We start from the raw sequence: 17,462 nt of genomic DNA, 5'->3' as shown, positions 1-17,462 counted from the left end.
GGAGGGAGGATTTGGAGGAAGCCGCTGGGGCGGCCACGGCCCCACGGGGCCCTTTCCCTTTCCCTTCCAGAAGTAACACAAAGTTATGACTCCCGCTCGCCGCTCTCCCCGCTCGCACGCCGTGCCAAATGCTGAGTTAACAAAACCATAAATCACCGCTGAACCAGACGCGACGGCCCGGCAGCAGCGCCCGCCGCCTCTCGCCCCGTCCCACGCCGCGGCGGCTTCCCCAGGGAAGCGAAGGGGAGGCGAGCGGCGGGGGCAGCGGGCACCCGAACGGGCGCGGGGCTCCGGCCGCCTTCCCGCGCCCTTGGCGGCGGCAGCGGGAGGGACCGCGGGTCCAGGTGCGGCGGGACGGGCAGCGGCGGCGGCTCCCCGTGCAGGGAGGCGCCGCGGGCCGCCGCGGCCGCCAGGCTCCCCCGGGGCCGGCGGCACCGCTGCCACGACTCCCCCGCGGGGCGCGGGCAAGCCGAAGTCCCGCCGCCGCCGCGCACCCGCCGCGTCCCCGCGCGGCCCGGCCCCGCGGCGAGAGGACGCGGGCTGTCCCCGCGCCGTGGCCCCGCAGCCGCCCCGGAGCGGGGGTGGGCTGGCGGCGGCGCGGAGAGAACTGGCGGCGGCGCGGGAGGCTGCCTTACCTCGGAGCGGAGCGCGGAGCGGGGGTACACCCGCTTCTCCCAGCCGGGCGGAGGCGGCTCCGCGCAGCGGCGGCTTGTCACCTCTCCCGCCGCGACCGCGACGGCGGCGGCTCCTCGCGTAGGGGCGGTCCGGCCCCTCCCTGCCGGGGCCGAGCGCCGCTCGCACCGCCCCGGGGCCGGGCCCGCCCGCCGCAGCCCGCGCCGTCCGGCCGCCGCCGGGGCCGGGGAAGGGGCCGCGGCAGCGCGGGGGCCGGGGCTGCGGCGGGGGTGCGGGCCGGCCCGCAGGGCTTTGCCTGGAGCCCGGCCCGCCTCCGGGACGGGCCGGAGCGTTTCCTCTGCAAAACAACGGGGGCAGCGGCGGGCGGGCGGTGCTGCAGAGCGGCCAAAATCCTGGGTTTGCGTCGTGTTGTTCGGCTTCCTTTTGACTGCTGGAGCTATGGCGTGTCACCGGTTACCGTGGACGATTTTCTGGAGGAAACAAACCCGTGGCTTGGCTCCCAGGGCTTATTCTTCCCGCATTTTGACCCGAATTCGTGAGCAGTTTCTGTTGCTGTGAAGTGTCGTTCACAGGCAAAATGGGCTCTCTTCCCCTCGCCCACAGCAGCCAGCGCAGGCCCCCGGTACCCCTCTGTCCCTGGAACAAGGGTTGGCACCTTTCCCTAAAAAACATGGAATATTCCCCGTCCAGAAAGAGGGGCAGCTGCAGCGATTCCCGGTTTGCCTCCAGCCCATCAAACTGTGCTTGTGCACGTGTGCCAGGTGAAGCTAAAGGTGCGGTGGTTCAGCGGAGCACTGCCCGCTCCGGCCGGGCGTGCCCAGCGACCCCTGGCCCACACGGTCCCGGCGAGCCCCTGCTCTTCGTGCGGGCAGGGTTGAAGCCTCATCTGGCAAACCCCACAATTCATTTCCAGGCAGCTCAGGTCCCTGAACTGGGTCTCCAGAAAGCCAGGCAACATCCAGGGGTGAGGCCGCAGCTGCCCCATCCTCGATGGATCTTGGCCGCTGCAGCATCCCAATGTAAGGGTGGTGGAGCAGGAAATAAATCAGAAAGCAGCTGCACTTCAATTTCAGCTTGATTCCTTTAGACTGTCCCTGAGGTCTTTCACAAGGATCAGTAACTGAACTGCTACTGAAAAATGTGTTACATTTTGAGAAAAAAAGTGACCCTTTCAACTTAGCCACATCCTTTTGGTGTTAGAAGGCTGAAAAAAGCGGCAAAAAAAACCCTGGGGTTTTAAATTTTTTTTTAAATTTAAGTAATGAGCAGAGAGACAAATTATTATTTTAAGACTAATTGGAAACCAGTTCTAACCAGTCTGTTCAAGGCGACCCCATGGTTAAATATGTTTGAATATACCCAGTGAATAAAATTATGGTAATATTGCTCTACTTTGAAAGGGAAATAGAATAAATGGAGTAAACAAAAAGCCAAGCTAGACCCTAGCTGAGGATGCCACCAGGTACAGTAAGCACCCTCCCCCAGTTTGTAGGAGGAGACAGTGTCTTTGAAAAGGGTGGGAAATAAAATTTAAAACTCTGCTGCTGCTCCAGCATAACTCGGTGCTGATTATGGTAGCCCCTAGGTGACCAGAAGCAGAATCATCTCTATTCCTTCCCTCCTCAAAATAAATGAGACTGTAACTTTTTTTCCCTGGAACATTGTTTTTAATCTTCATTAAATGAGAGAAAGCAGAACTAAAGTTGTTAAATATGCAAAAAACCTCAACAGGAAGTTCCATCAATGAGAGTTTAGTGCACAGCTGATACCATAAAAAGCAGGATCTCCTGAGGCCTTCTATTAAGCATCTATGCCCGGAAGCAGAATTAAATATATTTCAGGCCAAATCCAACACAGGTTTTTACCCTGCTTTTAAAAACCACCCATGAGGTGCCTATTCTCCTCAGGCAACTTGATGTGCCCATTGACTCTTTAAGCAAGTCCCTCTTTCTGGAAATTAACCTGATTAAATTTTGTCTTCCTCTCTTGGCTGTGGGGAATGACTGATGTTATCCTGTTTGTGACAATCTTTTACATATACATCTAAAGCTATAATGAGTTTTATGTTCCCTTCAGATTTTACTTTTTGATTCAAATTGCCACATTTTCTCAAACTTGTATCATTCTCGTTGCTCTCCTCCAGTCGTTTGAATGAAACATCTACAATAGGACACTGTAGACCAGCCAAGCGTCAGAAGTAATGAAGAAAGTAGAATAATTAATGGTGACTTACATATAGAATTTTTGCCAATAAATCCCTCAGTGTGATTTGTTTTTGTTGCAATGGCAATTTCATGCTGACTCATTGAGTAGTGGATCAGTGCCAAGGGCACCCTTTCTCCACCAGCTCTTCCCTGTATGAATTTCATGCCTTCCTAAGTGCCTAGCCAGCTCTTGCCCCCATCTTGTTCATTTTGTATACAAAATTGAGAGTATTTTTTAGTAGCAATAGTTTATCAATGTACATTCTGAAGTGGCTTATTGATCTTGCAGTATGGATCATTAATTTTGCATTTTTCTTTAAAAGATTAATTCTCAATCAGCTTAATGAGGCTTGGTCAATATTATCCTACTTGGGAAAGTGCAGTCTAGAAAACTGATGAGAAGACAAGACAAAGTTAAATACCATTAACTCTTTAATATTTGCGGGGATTTTTTTGGTCTTATTTGTATTATTAATTTTTACTACAAATGTACTACAAGGACTAAAGGGGTTTTACCATTTAAACAAGATATTTGAATAGAACTGTTCATATTTTTTAAAATTATGAAATGATATTCAGAAATTATGCTGAATGTTGCCGAAACTTGTCAGCTTATCTGTCAAATCTTTGAGCAGAACAGAAGATCCGTGTTTCTAGGCTCCATTCTCGCCTTTCCTGCTGCACCAGCGGTACCTCAGGGGCTTGCCCTGCAGCTGCCCACCAGCCATGGAATCCAGCCGAGTCCTACGAGCTAGCCCGCAGAAGGGGCCAGCACACGTCCATTTTCCATGCAGCCATCCCCCGCCCAGTGGTGCCCTCCTGTGTCTCCACACGTGAATTTCAAACCCTGGGATTCCAGGAATTCGTTCGATTTATGTGGCACTAGGAACCCGGCACACTCATTCTCTGTGCCGTGCAGCGCCTTTCTCTCCAGCCTACAATCGGTTTGGGGATTTCCTACAAGGGAAGGATGTATGGAGTGAAATAACTTGAGTCCATACCGGCATAATCTGGGTTTTTATTTGCTTTTATATAAAAATGGCTACCAAGAAAATCCAACAATCAGTTTCAGACCATGGCAAACTCCTAAATTCAGATATGAATTCTCCTTGCCCCTTTATTTTCAAGGCTACCAGTAAAAAGAAACGTTACAAATTACCCTTTTTTAAAATCTATATTCATGTACTGCAGGCAGGAAAAGTTGGCGTGGTTTCACTGACATTATGCCTGTCTCCACAAGTTAAGATTAATTTGCTGTTTCAAAGGCCATCAAGCCAGTTCAAGCCTATGTCATTTTTTTAAAGCACAGAAAAATTCAGCTGAGTATCAAGTTTTCCTGTGTGTGGGCACCAATATATGTACATACAGAGGCCATTAGAATTCACAGCTATGGCCATAACTCATTCTTTTCCCTATTTATTTTTTTTAATGGTAAGGAGAAAACATGAACTCATGCAAGTTGATTGTACAAATATTTTATTATTAAATGCTGGAGCAGAAGATTACCATAAACAATTCACCCAAAATTTGTGCATCCAAGGAAACAAAGTCTGCAAGCTGCTGCTTCTGCACAAGTTTTGCAATGTATTTTTTTCATGTATGCAACATTAAATTTGTTCCTGCGACAATTGCAGCATCTGCCCCATCTGTTCAGGATGCTCTTGGGAAATAACACTTCAAATACATTCACGATACATTTATTAGGAAGTGTTGCAGTCTTTCATTATTTCAGGACTCAAGGCCATATTGAATCAATAGATTACAGATATACCATGTGCCATGTGCTATTAAATTTTCTCAAGGCACAGCCACAGAGAGCCAGCCCAATGACATTGTTCTCATCTTCAGCAATCACAGTAGAAGGTGTCTTACCCCACAGCAGACTGAGCTTTGCATGCTATGCTCAAAGAAATGGAGAAGCTGAAGTTGACCAAAGGCCTGGTAGGGGCTGGCTTCTTCTTTAATCTGTAGTGGTTCCATATTACCAGATGATCCTAAGAGAAAACCATTGCCCTGTTCTTCAAAGGAAGACAAAATACCCCTGACTTGGAAGCAAATTATTTCCCATTTAGAGAATCATTGAATTCTTTGCAACTTTATTCACTGTGTGAAAAAGCTGTAGAAGACAAGTATCTGAGAAGAAAGATTCTCCATATAATTGCAGAAAATGAGTGCTTCCCACCAATATTCCAGCTCATTTCTAGTGTGTCAGAGTAACCCTCTACCCACAAAGTACAATTGGGCTATTGTGCAGCAGAAAGAAGCCTTTCCATACTGTGACAGCCAACCAGCTGAAGCCCAGACATGAGAGATTTTACATTCATTGTCTTAATGAAGAGCTGTGAATGAAATGAACATGCTCAGGGCAGTACAGTGCTCATGTCCTCCAGCAGGACTGCAGAGGGACATCTCCATACTACCTACACATGACTCTTCTCTGACCTTGACTCTTCTAACTTGACCCTGTGATCAAGTCACACTTTGTGTTGCATGCATATGGCTAAACTTCCTTCTACGCCCCTTAAAGCTGGCCACATTTGTTCTGCCTAGTGTGCACAGTTATTCCCTGGGCTTAGAACATGATGCTGGTGAGATTTTCCATGCTCAGTATTGTCTGAAGGTGTGTCATACAGCCAAACCATGTGGCAGGTAGTCATTAAACAGTGCAGACAAAAGCAGACTGCCAGTGCTGAGCCTGTACTCTTCCCCTGGGCAGTTTACTTCTCTATATATAACATTGCAGAGTTTCCTCATCCTGAGTTCTCTACTCTATACATACAGCTAATGTTGCCAGATCCCATGTGTAATTCATTGTATTTGGCCTTTTCAATTTGACTTTTTTTGTCGGATTGTGGTTCTCAATGAGATGATTCAGACTCACTGGCAGAAGCAGTACGTGCTCTGTAGTATTTACTACCATCTGCAAACTTTGCCATAATAATTTTTGTTGTCTAGATCATTGATAAAAGTATTAAGCACAAAAATAAGTTGCTGGGGAAAAAAAAATCATTACAATAGCTTCTTTTGTTTATGTCTTTTCATTACCAATAACATCTGGAGATCAAACAGCCAGTCAGTTTTTAATCTGTGTAATGTTAATTTCATATAATGGATCTTCTTTTAAATCAAAGTGTTATTGCTGCATTGACTGGGAAGCTTTGAAGGGACCAATGTCTGTCATGTGAGCACAGTTGTCTGTAGCACTTGGAATCACACAGTTTTCAAAACAAAGGAGGAAACACAGACACAAACTCCCCAGCAGAAGAACTATAGTTGCTACTTCCTTGGGTGCTGTGTTGACAGATCTTAATTGTATTTTGACCTCTAATTTTTTGCTAATAACATCCAAAATTAGCAATCTCTTTGCTTTGGTTAAGAATAACACAATTAGTTATTCAACAAGTCCTTTTAAACTTTCCAAAACTGATGCAACTTTGACAATATTCTTCTGGAATCACTCATGACCTAGGAAAATGCTTTATTAGCAGCTGAAGACAGGTTCTTGAAGTGTGATTTCAGCAGAACTTGGCCTGCTAGCTTTCTTGCAGGTGATTTTTTTTCTCCCTCTCTCTCACATGGATACATAATCCTTTTGTTCCAAATGCCAGAAATCTGTTGTACTGTTTACCTATCGTATTTCATGTGTACTTGAGGTAAGATCCTTCCTTTCTTTTCCTCATAATATTGATGTAACGCGTTCTTTTACTGCATTTAATCCGGTTGCCTGCTACTACTCCCGCAAGTAACTTTCTCTTTTCTTGCTACTTTTAATCCCTGTCATTAATTACTTTGTTTCCCCACCTGACTCTTTACAAATTGATTTTCTATTTTCTCATTTCCTCATTTAATTTTTTAACCAGGGTGGCTTTCTGCCCAGTAAAAGCTTTACATGCTAATGAAATCTTGTCAATCTACATATCCAAGTGGCTATCTTTGAACGACTGGCAGTTTCTCTTAAAGCTTTCTACTTCAAAGCCCTGTTCTCTGTCCTTTATGCTGACAATTAGTCTAAGCTTGGGTAATTAGCTCCTTTAGAGTTTCACAGATGAATATTGGTTGCTACCATTGCCTGTTTAGGCAAATGGAGAGTAATCAGATTCTAATGAGAAATACATAAACAACAGGGTAATTTTTAGAGTGACAATTAACTATACTTTGTCAAGAGAAGGTCTTATAATGACTCATTCCCTTTGGGAGGAAGGATACTACATTAAGAAGATTTAAAAAGAAAATAATCCTTCTCCTTGAATGTCATCTTTTGTTGTTGTTGTTGTTGTTGTTGTTGTTGTTTTGTTTTGCTTTGGGTTTTTTTTTTTGTTTTGTTTTGTTTTGCCCATGCAAACTATCCAGCAAACATTCCCTGGTTAGAATTAACCAATTGTATTTATTTTCCATCTAGATGCTTTATATGTAGATCATAAACTTTAGCATAAAACATATTGTCATTTGCTGAGATCCAAATATTTTGACATCTCATATATAGATAACTCATTTACCCTATAGCTTTTTAAGGCCAGTAGTGACAACAGCAATAATCCAACCAGGTGTGCATTAAAATAGGGCTTATACCCAGGCCACATTCATCTAAATTGAGGGCATCAAGAAATCAGGCATAGTCCTATGGCCATGACATTCTATAAAAACAGCAGAAGTTAGTGCTGCAAGTTCTCTGCTGAAGAAGTTGTATTTTTAAAATAATATTTTTTTATTTTTATACAACATTTCAGTGTGTATCTGTTTCACCACATGCCTTTTTAAAATACCATTTTTGTACCTAAATGTAACCAAACCATTTAACTCTTTAAAAATGACAGCTCACATATTTTTAAATATTGTTAGTCCTTGCCAGAGAAGTTTTCTTAGACCCATTAGAAAGGTTGCTAAAGTTCATACTTTACAGTTTCACCTACATCTATTTAATAATTTACAGGCTGGCAATTGCAACACTGAATTCTGTTTCAACAAAGCACTTAACTTTAAGGATTTGTTTAAGTTTTTCGCTGTTTCTCAGACCACTTAAGTATGTCTTGAAGTTCCAGTGGAGCCTTGGTATGTTTAAATGGTTTGCTGAATAGAGATGAATTTAAGAACACACATTTGTTCTATGGGTTTATTTTTCTTTTTGGGTTTTTTTTTTCTGGAATAGGGATTTATTCTTCAATTTAGTTTACATTTCTCAGCATTTCTCCTATTAAAGGTCTAAGGATGATAGCTGTTTAAGAACTTTGATTTTAAAATTATCCAGGAAAAATGGGCAAATATTTTTATAGTTTATCATTTGAACTAGAGAATGAATCCAGATATCCAGTGCCTTACAAACTATAGCAGTTTTTTAAAATTTGCAAATTACTCTTATAGGGATATGCTCAATGAATACGTAACAGATCCCTAGAGCTACTGGCACAACTTCACAGGAGTTATGTCAGAATTTTTTACCTATACAGTACTTCTGTAGATGAATAAAGTTTAAATAATTAATTTCCTTCTACATGCAATGCATTGACAAGTGCAGGTGCCCTTCTATCTACCTGAGCCTCAGTTATGATATGAAAAAACAGGTGAGAGTTTCTGGAAGCAAGAAGGTACAAAAGCAACATAATCATAGAATCATTTAGGCTTCAAAGAGACCTTTAAGATCCTTAAGTCCACCTGTTAGCCCAACACTTCCAAGTCTACCAATAAACCATGTACCTAAGTGTCATATCTACAGTCTTTTAAATACCAGCAGGAATGGTGACTCAACCATTCCCATGGGCAGCCTGTTCCAATGCTTAAGAACCCTTTCCATGAGGAGATTTTTAATATCCAATCTAACCTCCCCGGCACACTTTGAGGCCACACATTTCATCTTGTTCTGTTGCTGATTTCCTGGGAGAACAATCACAACCTGGCTACTCCCTCCTTTCAGGTGGTTGCAGAGAATGATAAGGTCTCCCCTGAACCTCCTTTTTTCCAGCTAAAGAGCCCCTCTCCCTCAGCTGCTTCTCACAGGACTTGGACTCTAGACCCTTCACCAGTTCCATTGCCCTTCTCTGGACACACTCCAGCTCCTCAGTGTCTGTTTGTAGTGAGGGGCCCAGCACTGAACACAGAATTGGAGGTGTGGTCTCACCAGTGCTGAGTACAGAGAGATAATCACTGCACCTGCCTAAGCAATGAGTAGCAGTTTTTTTACAGAAGAATGCTGTGGTCAAAGGCTTTACTAGAGTAGAGGCAAACAACATCCACAGCCTTTCTCTTATCCACCAGACTGATCACCTTTTCATAGCATGAGATCAGGCTGGCCAAGAATGACCTTCATGAACCAATGGTCTGGGCCTCATCCCTTGGCTGCCCCACATGTGCTGCATGCAGCCCATGGTACTCAGGATGGTCTGCTCCATGACCTTCCCCAATATCCAGGTCATGCTAACAGGTCTGTAGTTCCCTGGCTCCTCCTTCCAGCCTTTCTTACAGCTGGGTGTCACACTGTTTAGCCTGGAGTCGACTGGAACCTCTCCAGTTAGCCAGGACTGATGATACAGGAAGGGAAGTGGTTCAGTGAACACTTCTGCCAATTCCCTCAGTACCCTGGGATGCATGCCATTGTGGCCATAGACTTGTGTGTCTCTAAGTGGAACAGCATGTCACTGACCATTTTCCTTTGGTTTATGGGGGCTTCATTCTCCTCCTCATCTTCCAGCTCAGAGTCTTTACGACAAAAGACTGAGGCAAAAAAAGCATTACAAACTTAAAGCTTTTCCTCATCTTTAGTCACTATGTTTCCCTTCACATCCAATAAAGAATGGAGATTCTCCTTAGCCCTCTTTTTGTTGCTAATGCATTTATAGAAACATTTTTTATTATCTTTTGTGGCAGTAACCAGATTATGTTCTAGTTGGGCTCTAGGTCTTCTAATTTTCTGCACTGCATAACCTCATGACCTGACTTAATGAAGTAAGTAATGTAAATTCTGACATGAAAAATGACTGTTGAAAACAAGAGGCTGCTAACCCATTTAAATATTTTATTCCATTAAAATAAAATAAAATAAAATAAAATAAAATAAAATAAAATAAAATAAAATAAAATAAAATAAAGCAGAAGTTTCTCAACTGCAATGAAGCAGATTCACAGCCAGGTGATTCTGAGTGTCCCAGTTCCAATTTCCATCTGAATTGGGTATTAAAAATCTATCTGCAATCAGAGAGAAACGGCTTGCGGCGACCAGTTAGGAGCCGCAGATGAGACAATCACATTGGGTGACCCTGGCAGAACATGGAACTGGAACTAAGCAACTATTTGAGCAGCACCAGAAGAGTTTTTATTTCCAAATCAATAGAGCAATACAAAGTGAAGCAGCAGATGGGAAAGTGATACATGCTTTCACATCTACATAATTCACCACTGAAGTACAATTCATATAAATGCTTTCACGTGGATGAATTCAGCATTGCACTGTGAAGAAGCAGCACATCGTGGGTTAACTTTTAGAGTATCTGTCAGTCAACCGGGAAATTTTGTACTTGATTTCACATCTTGTACAGATGTTACATGTGGAATAATAATCTGATTTGGCAGCATCCTATTTCTTATTGTGATCGGGCTGGTCTGGACCAAATTTACTGCATGTAGGGTACAAACAGTGCCTTAAGTAAGTTGAATGTATGCCTTGACACTTAATTGTCTTTCTCTACTTTGTTTTACAAATCTGAAGAACATTTTATCTTTGACTCTTCTCTCATAAGTTTTGTAGAATGTCTTTTTTTTTAACCGACATAATGCAAAAGAACTTAGCAGTGGAAGTCCTCTACTTACCTACGTTATAATCCTGTTTATGCTAAAAAATTAAAAATGGTTTTATTGGAAAAAATAAAAACCCAAATAACAAAGAAAAGACAAACCAACCCCCCCAAACAAACAAATCAACAAAAAAAAAAAAAATGCAGCTGTGAAGCTTGTTTCTCCTGGAAGCATTATGGAAACATGATACTTCACCATGGCAAGTTCAGTTGTGGTTTGTGATGCTAAGCTATATTATCTTAGATGCTATAAAAATACACAATATAAATTAATTTGACTTAATCTTGTGGATAAATCACCCATCTTTAAAGGAATATTTATTTTATAGAGCAACATATCTTAAGGGAGCTAGGTAGGGTTGAAATTATATAAGAATATTTCTGTAAGTTTTCATTGGATTTAAAACTGGATTGCAAATCCAGTTGCAGCTAAAAATTGCAACCATGTGAATTCCTAGGTAAAAACGAAGGTCACCAGAATTTAGCCCTTCTTCTTGTGTTGTTTTACCTACCATTAGAAAACGTCCCATTGCTGTGGTATTTGAGATCTCTGCAAAGCTATTTCAATCCACTGGAATGATAAAGTAAAAATGGCACCACAGGAAAAATGAGTCTGGAAAAATGGATACAAAATCACTGGATAAGTAGAGAAAGCACTGTGTATAAATTGAGGGAGTTGTTACAGAAGTATTTCTGATCTTTCTAATAAATTTGGAAAACTGAAGATTTTATGGAATTACTAATCTGGGGGAAATCTGAGTTTTGGCCTTCATTTTCTCATTGCCAAAGACAATACTGATACTTTTTTACTCCCAAGGAAAACTATCATTGTCTTTTTAAATACTCAATGCCATCTTTTTGCTGCATGATCAATACTTCACAGCACTTTACCTCCTCAAAGTGCAAAGCAAGTGCTCTGAATTAAATATAATATTAGAGTAAAGTTTAGTAGGCTAAGGATTATATTCATTTAAGACAATGCTATCAAGTCAGAAATTAAAGTGAATCCTCTTGTTTGTGTTATTGATTAGAACTATGTGTGTTCTCTTCTAAGGCTTCTATGCCCACCTACATTGGTCTTGTCTGTTTTAATAGGCACTAACACCAATCCTATACCATCCGATTTCTTCTACAGTTTCCCTGCCTGAACCATCTTAGGGTTTGTACACACTTAGTACCAATACTGCAATACAAACAAGACTTGTGCCTTAATCTACACATATGTTTCTTCTTTGTATTGAATATATATGAAAAAACTGTCTGTCACACCATCCTTTTTCTTCCCTGTCTTTTGATGCATATGTCTATACTAAAGGATTTTCCTACTTGGTCCCATTGAGCCTGCAATAAATACAGCAAATACTAGTGGTAAATATTACTGGCTTTCTATCTTAGGTATAGGTTTCCTGAGATGGTGCCTCACATGTCAGAAAGAAAAGGCAGCAATGGCACATTTCCCCTGAGGATAAGACATAGAAGCTGTCTGGATCATGTCCAAACAGCCTTGTCACACACACCACAGGTATATATATTCTTGGTGCATCAGGCTGCCTGGGCTTAAGAGAGGTCTAAGCAAAAGGGAGACTTTATTTCTAGGCCTGCAAAGAAGCTAACAGGCAATATACTGAGCCAGAGCCAGAAAGCACAGATACAATGAGGGATTTGAGAAAACACGGATTCTCCAGGGGAAAGATGAACGTGAGTGACAGAGGCTCTGGAAAGAAAACAGTTTTGTCCAGCTCTTTATACATGCTGGGCTGTCTTAAGGATAAATATTGGTTTTGTCCCTTTCCTGTATCTAAAGAGGGCCACCTCTGTAGTTAGATGAGACAGTAATGTGTATAGGTTGTTTGCTAAAAAAAAAAAAACAAAAAAACTAAGCATAATTTTACTCAATTTGCTAATAATTTTCAGTTTGCTTTCAGAAGTTGACCCAGGAGATACAGAACCATCTGATTGCAGCCAAAGGGAGTCAAAAGTTTCTACTTTCTGCATCACAAAAAAGGTTATCTTTGTGGTTCTTCAGGAATTTCTTGGCCTGCTATATTTTTCATTCCAGCACTCAAGATCAGAATTTTATATCCCTTTTTTCCCATAGGAGTTGGTACAAGATCATCAGTGCTATTTCATCCATGTATTTAAATCCCCACCTAAAAGATTCATTCTGGTAATATTTTTAATAATATTGAAAGCAGAACTCATTTAGTTGTGCATTCCCACTCTTGCAGATAATGCAGAAGACCTTTACACACAGTTTGCAGCTGTGTACTAGCTCTGTAATGCTTCCAGAATATCCTTCAGCATTCGATACATACACACATAGGGAGAGAGCCTGATTCATATTCTCAGTCCTTTAGGAAGATGGTTTTTTGGACAGAGAAGTGGATATTTACAATCATTTCAGGTTCCCAAAGAGACATGTAAATGAAGCCTGTTGTACAAATTCTCATTTCTCATCAGATAGATCCAGAAAAAAAGCAACAGAGAAAGGGAGAGATCTGGACACAACATTTTACTGTGCTGGAATTCCTTACAAGACGAGTGGTGATACCACAGTCTTCTTCAAATTGTCTTCTGAAGCATGTGAAATGGCAATGAGCAGCGACTGATATTACACTTGCATTATTTACAAGGCAGATTTAAATTATTCTTTTAGTTACTATGGTAATCTAGGAGACCTTTGCAGCCTCCAGCTTTCTGAGTAAGGAATGAACTGTTGCTTCAAAACACTTTCAATATTGCTACAGAAGATTATTTATTGTGCTTTTTATTTTTTAATCTTTCCCTTTTATATTTGTTTGGTTGGTAACACATTAGATTTCTGTCATCTGGAGTGGTGACTTTAACGTAATAATTCTTCCCCCAGACCTGCAGACAACAGGGGTTAAAGGCTTTTATCTTCTTGTATTAGGATTTAAACCTAGAATTGCCTCATGTCAGATCATAAAAGTTCTCCTGATTTATAAAATATGAGGCAAAAATTTGGAATTTATTATACTGTGATGTTACATAGACTTTTTCCTCCCCCTATTCCTATTTTTTTAAAGTCTTCATTGCAGGATTTGCATGGAAGATAAGATCTAAGTTACTCTTACAGATATGCTTTCTATGTTGGAACTTACGAAAAATGTTTACAACTACTACCCTTGACCTTCACTGGAGTGTACTAAAAATTGGTAAACTGCTTCAAAATATTACTCTGGGTTTTTTTAATTTTCATGTAACCTCTGTGCAAATAAACAATTTATTTGTTTTAAGAAAGGAATGGCATAGCTGTGAAAGGTGAGAGAGTGGGAGAGCCGTGAGACCTTGACTCAGAGAGAATGTGAGATGCCGAGTATTTGGGTACTGCAGGTTTGTGTGTGTCCTCACCATTCTGCCCACACCTCAAATGAAAGCATCAGCATGACAAGAAGGCATTTCCTGTCTCTATGCTCCTCAACCTGCTTGCTGTCCAGATACCTGAGTTCCTTGGTAGGAAGTGGGTTGGAGTTTTGTGATACTCTCATCAGTCTACAGGGAAATCAGGCTGACATCACCTGTATCAGGGAATGGTCATCCCAGTGATAACAGCTTTCAGACATTACTGACTTGGATTTGATTTTAATCACAGATAAAAGGATTAGCTTGAAACTTGTTTTCTAGTTTATTCTTTCTTGTTTCAATGTCAATTGATATAATTTGGATTCCTTTTATACTAGGCATAACTCTCAGAGTTGATCAGAAATTATGGCTTCAATTAAAACATATACTTTAAAATCTTCTGCTATTGCATTTTTCCCAAGTTTGTAAAGGTAGAGGCTGCTAAGCATTCAAGAAGCTTGAGCAGGATTTGCATTCAAATCACTTGCTTTGTCCAAACTCCTCTATATATCACTTGGAAAAATTCAGAAAAATATAACATAACTTTCAAGTTTGTGTGAACAATCATGTTGCAGTGGGAGCCACAATCGCAGGACTTCCGATAGCTTGAGTTGCTTCCCTGGAATTTAAATCCATTACTTAGGCAGTATCACAATGTAAGTAAAATTCATATTGACATAAGTCACCTTACTTCCCAGAGAAAGGCATTGAAATAAAAATTTGGATTTTTCCACCTCATTATGGCCCGTTCTTCAATTTCATATTGCTCTATCATGCTCTTTCAAGAGAAAGCATATGGAACGACACCGGATTTTGAGTTGGACATAAATTGTACACATCTTGCTGATCTGAAGGAAATGTTGAACAAGTGAGCAAATACAATTAGAAAATTAATTAGGCTGTGTCTATGCTGAGATTTTGGCTTGAACCCTTAAAGCAGTTTTGAATCAAATTCCCTAGTTGGTCACACTTGCTGCACATTGTTGCATAAAAGGAATGGGGCTTGTATATACAAAGTGTATTTCCTTCAGAGGAGCTAAATCTCGAGCCCCACACCAGCTGCTCCCCAAATGTGCTCCATCCCCGCTTGGGGGTCCAAACCGCAGTGCCCAAAGCTAACATCAGACAGTTTCTAACCACATGTGTGCCAGAGACTTCTGCTCCAGAGCACCCCATTAGACCTACTCGGAGTCAAAGCTTCAGACCAGGTTTATTGAAGATGTAGGAGGCCCAGCACCCAACAGTAGGTCCATTGATCTGCTCCTAATGCATCCTGGTGCTGGCTGACATGCACACGGTCCCCGTTCTCTCTGCACGTGCAGGCCTGCTGCAGCCAGAGGAGGGGGTGTCTCTGCCTGCCTCTGCAAAGCGTTGTGCAAGCCCTGTGCTGGGACTGTTGCTGTGGATGACTGAACCTCAGCGATTAATCCTTGCCCTGGGACGTGCTGATCATTTCTCTAGCACTGCTACAGGACTGCTGTGTGCTCAGCGTGCAGGCTAGCTCATGCCTGCCCACCAAAGCCTGCGTGCCCGTCCTCAGGGCACTGTTCCACACGTGCTGGATGTGATTCTGCACAGAGCTTCCTTAAGAGCAGGAAGATCACCCAAGGATGCCGCTCCCAGGCTCAGGGCCTGTTCCTTTTCCCCTCAGAGGAATGTTCTAATGATGGCATGTGAAATTATACAACGCTATCAGATTTCAGCCAAATCGGACCATAGGTCACGTACAACACAGAGATGTCTGGAAAACAGATGCTCCTTGTAGCTTTGGTTATCCAAATGTATGTGGTCGATTGCCTTTTTCATGTTACTGAACAGAAATCATGGGAAACCTTCACATAAGAGGTCAAAATAGAGGTCCGAAGATGTTTTGCAAACACATTTAAAATGGCAACAGCTCTGAAACTACAGTGAATACTTGACACAAAGATTTGTCTCCGTCAATATGCATAATGTTCTCCTTATTGTTGTTGATGAGATATTCAGAATAAAATTCTGAGGCTTATTTTTAAGCCTATTTGTGGATTACTTCCAGCAAGTCGGTTTTACGAAACAATCCTAACAAAAAGCACACGGTGTAGCTCTTTATAGCAGTATATTTCCTAGTCCTCTTTTTTTATAGCTACTTTATAGTCCGCCCATCTTATCACATAAAAGGAAAAACACTTTCATTACTGAGAACTGACTTTCATATGAAATAGCATAACTCAATACTTTTCTGCTAGGTAGAAAAATTAATCCTCCCTTATTAAAAAGAAAAACCATTTTCATTTTACTCTTTTCTCTTTATCAGCCAAAGAAAAGATGAACAGAATTCAAGCATATGTTCAGTACTTCAGCTAAAAATCTACAAGTGTATTTGAAAAAAAAATCAATCTTCAAACAGGCCAGAAGACAGTTTCTTTCTTGTGACACAAGTTTGAAGGACACTTGCCAGACACACACCCACTTCCTCAGCCAGAAAATCTTTTAGTAGCTAGAAATTACAGTTCAAGCATACATTTAAGTGCTAAGTACTAATGCCCAACATTAAATGCTCAGCCATCTCTACGGCCACAATGCAAAAGAGCTTTGCTTTTTCTTTTTCTGTCTCGCAGTTACTTCAGCTGCTTGCCTCCACTCATCTTTTCCTCTCTTATCAGACATAGAGACATTGTAAGACTAATATCTATAACAGCTTGTTCAAAAAATAGCTTTTTTCCTGCAGGGTACAGAGGACTGGATGGCCAAGCAGTAAAATTTGCTACTGTGAGATCTACTCCTACAAACTAAATGAGGGAGAAGGGAAGAAATTATTATTCTTCTTTAAAAAGATAAATTCTGAACAAAACCTTGAAATGCTTCCTAGCATTTCACAGAGTTCCATTTTCATAAAATTGATCTTAAACTGCTTAAAACTTCAAGAAAATAAAAGGGAAAAAAATCTTAAGTTAGTAACTCCTGACTTTCCCAGCTCAAGACAAGTAATCTTCAGTGTGCTAGAGGTCCTGCTGGTTTTCAAAATCACTTAAATCAGCCAAAATAGTCCCGTTGGAGTCAAGAAAAAATTAACTCCACGTCGTCCTAATGTGACCTCAGCTGGAGTCCAGTGGGCAGCTCTGCCCATCCATGCTTTAGAGAGAAGGGCTGAAATTCCAGCAGTTGCAAATGATATTCAGATAATCCAAGGAAAGGAGAGCTTGTTTTACAAGAGTAAACTAAAAGGCCTTGGATTGCTTAGTCTAGCAAAAGGGTGACTGTCGGGGAATGTGATTCATATCATGTGCTTGGACCTGTTCCAAGCTGTGTGGATTCTGAGCAGCAGGCCAGAACACACGTGCGCGCTGGTTAACGGGAAGGCTGAACAGATCGAAGTCACATTGGAGTGTCTCCAAGAGTGGCCTGCTGATGTGCTTGCCTACCTAGCAAAGCTCTTAGTTCCTTAAAACTCACAAAAACATCACCTTGCAATCCCTTTGACAAATTCAGCTGAACTGGAGCC

General features: G+C 41.7%; 1 protein-coding gene across 4 annotated transcripts in view; it reads right to left on the bottom strand.

Annotated features, from left to right (window-relative positions):
* MBNL2 (muscleblind like splicing regulator 2) overlaps positions 1–770 on the bottom strand; it is a 106,021-nt gene extending 105,251 nt beyond the window's left edge. Inside the window, exon 1 of one of the 4 annotated variants that reach the window (XM_059839243.1) lies at positions 636–770. The gene's annotated coding sequence lies outside the window, so the exon portion shown is untranslated. The remainder of the gene's footprint in view (positions 1–635) is intronic. The other 3 variants (XM_059839256.1, XM_059839246.1, XM_059839245.1) reach the window with 3 other exon arrangements.
* Positions 771–17,462: the final 16,692 nt, after the last annotated feature.

This window comes from Haemorhous mexicanus, chromosome 2 (genome assembly GCF_027477595.1).
Source record: "Haemorhous mexicanus isolate bHaeMex1 chromosome 2, bHaeMex1.pri, whole genome shotgun sequence".
NCBI lineage: Eukaryota > Metazoa > Chordata > Aves > Passeriformes > Fringillidae > Haemorhous > Haemorhous mexicanus.
Note: the sequence above shows the minus strand (reverse complement) of the source record. Positions and strands in the feature narration are given on the sequence as shown.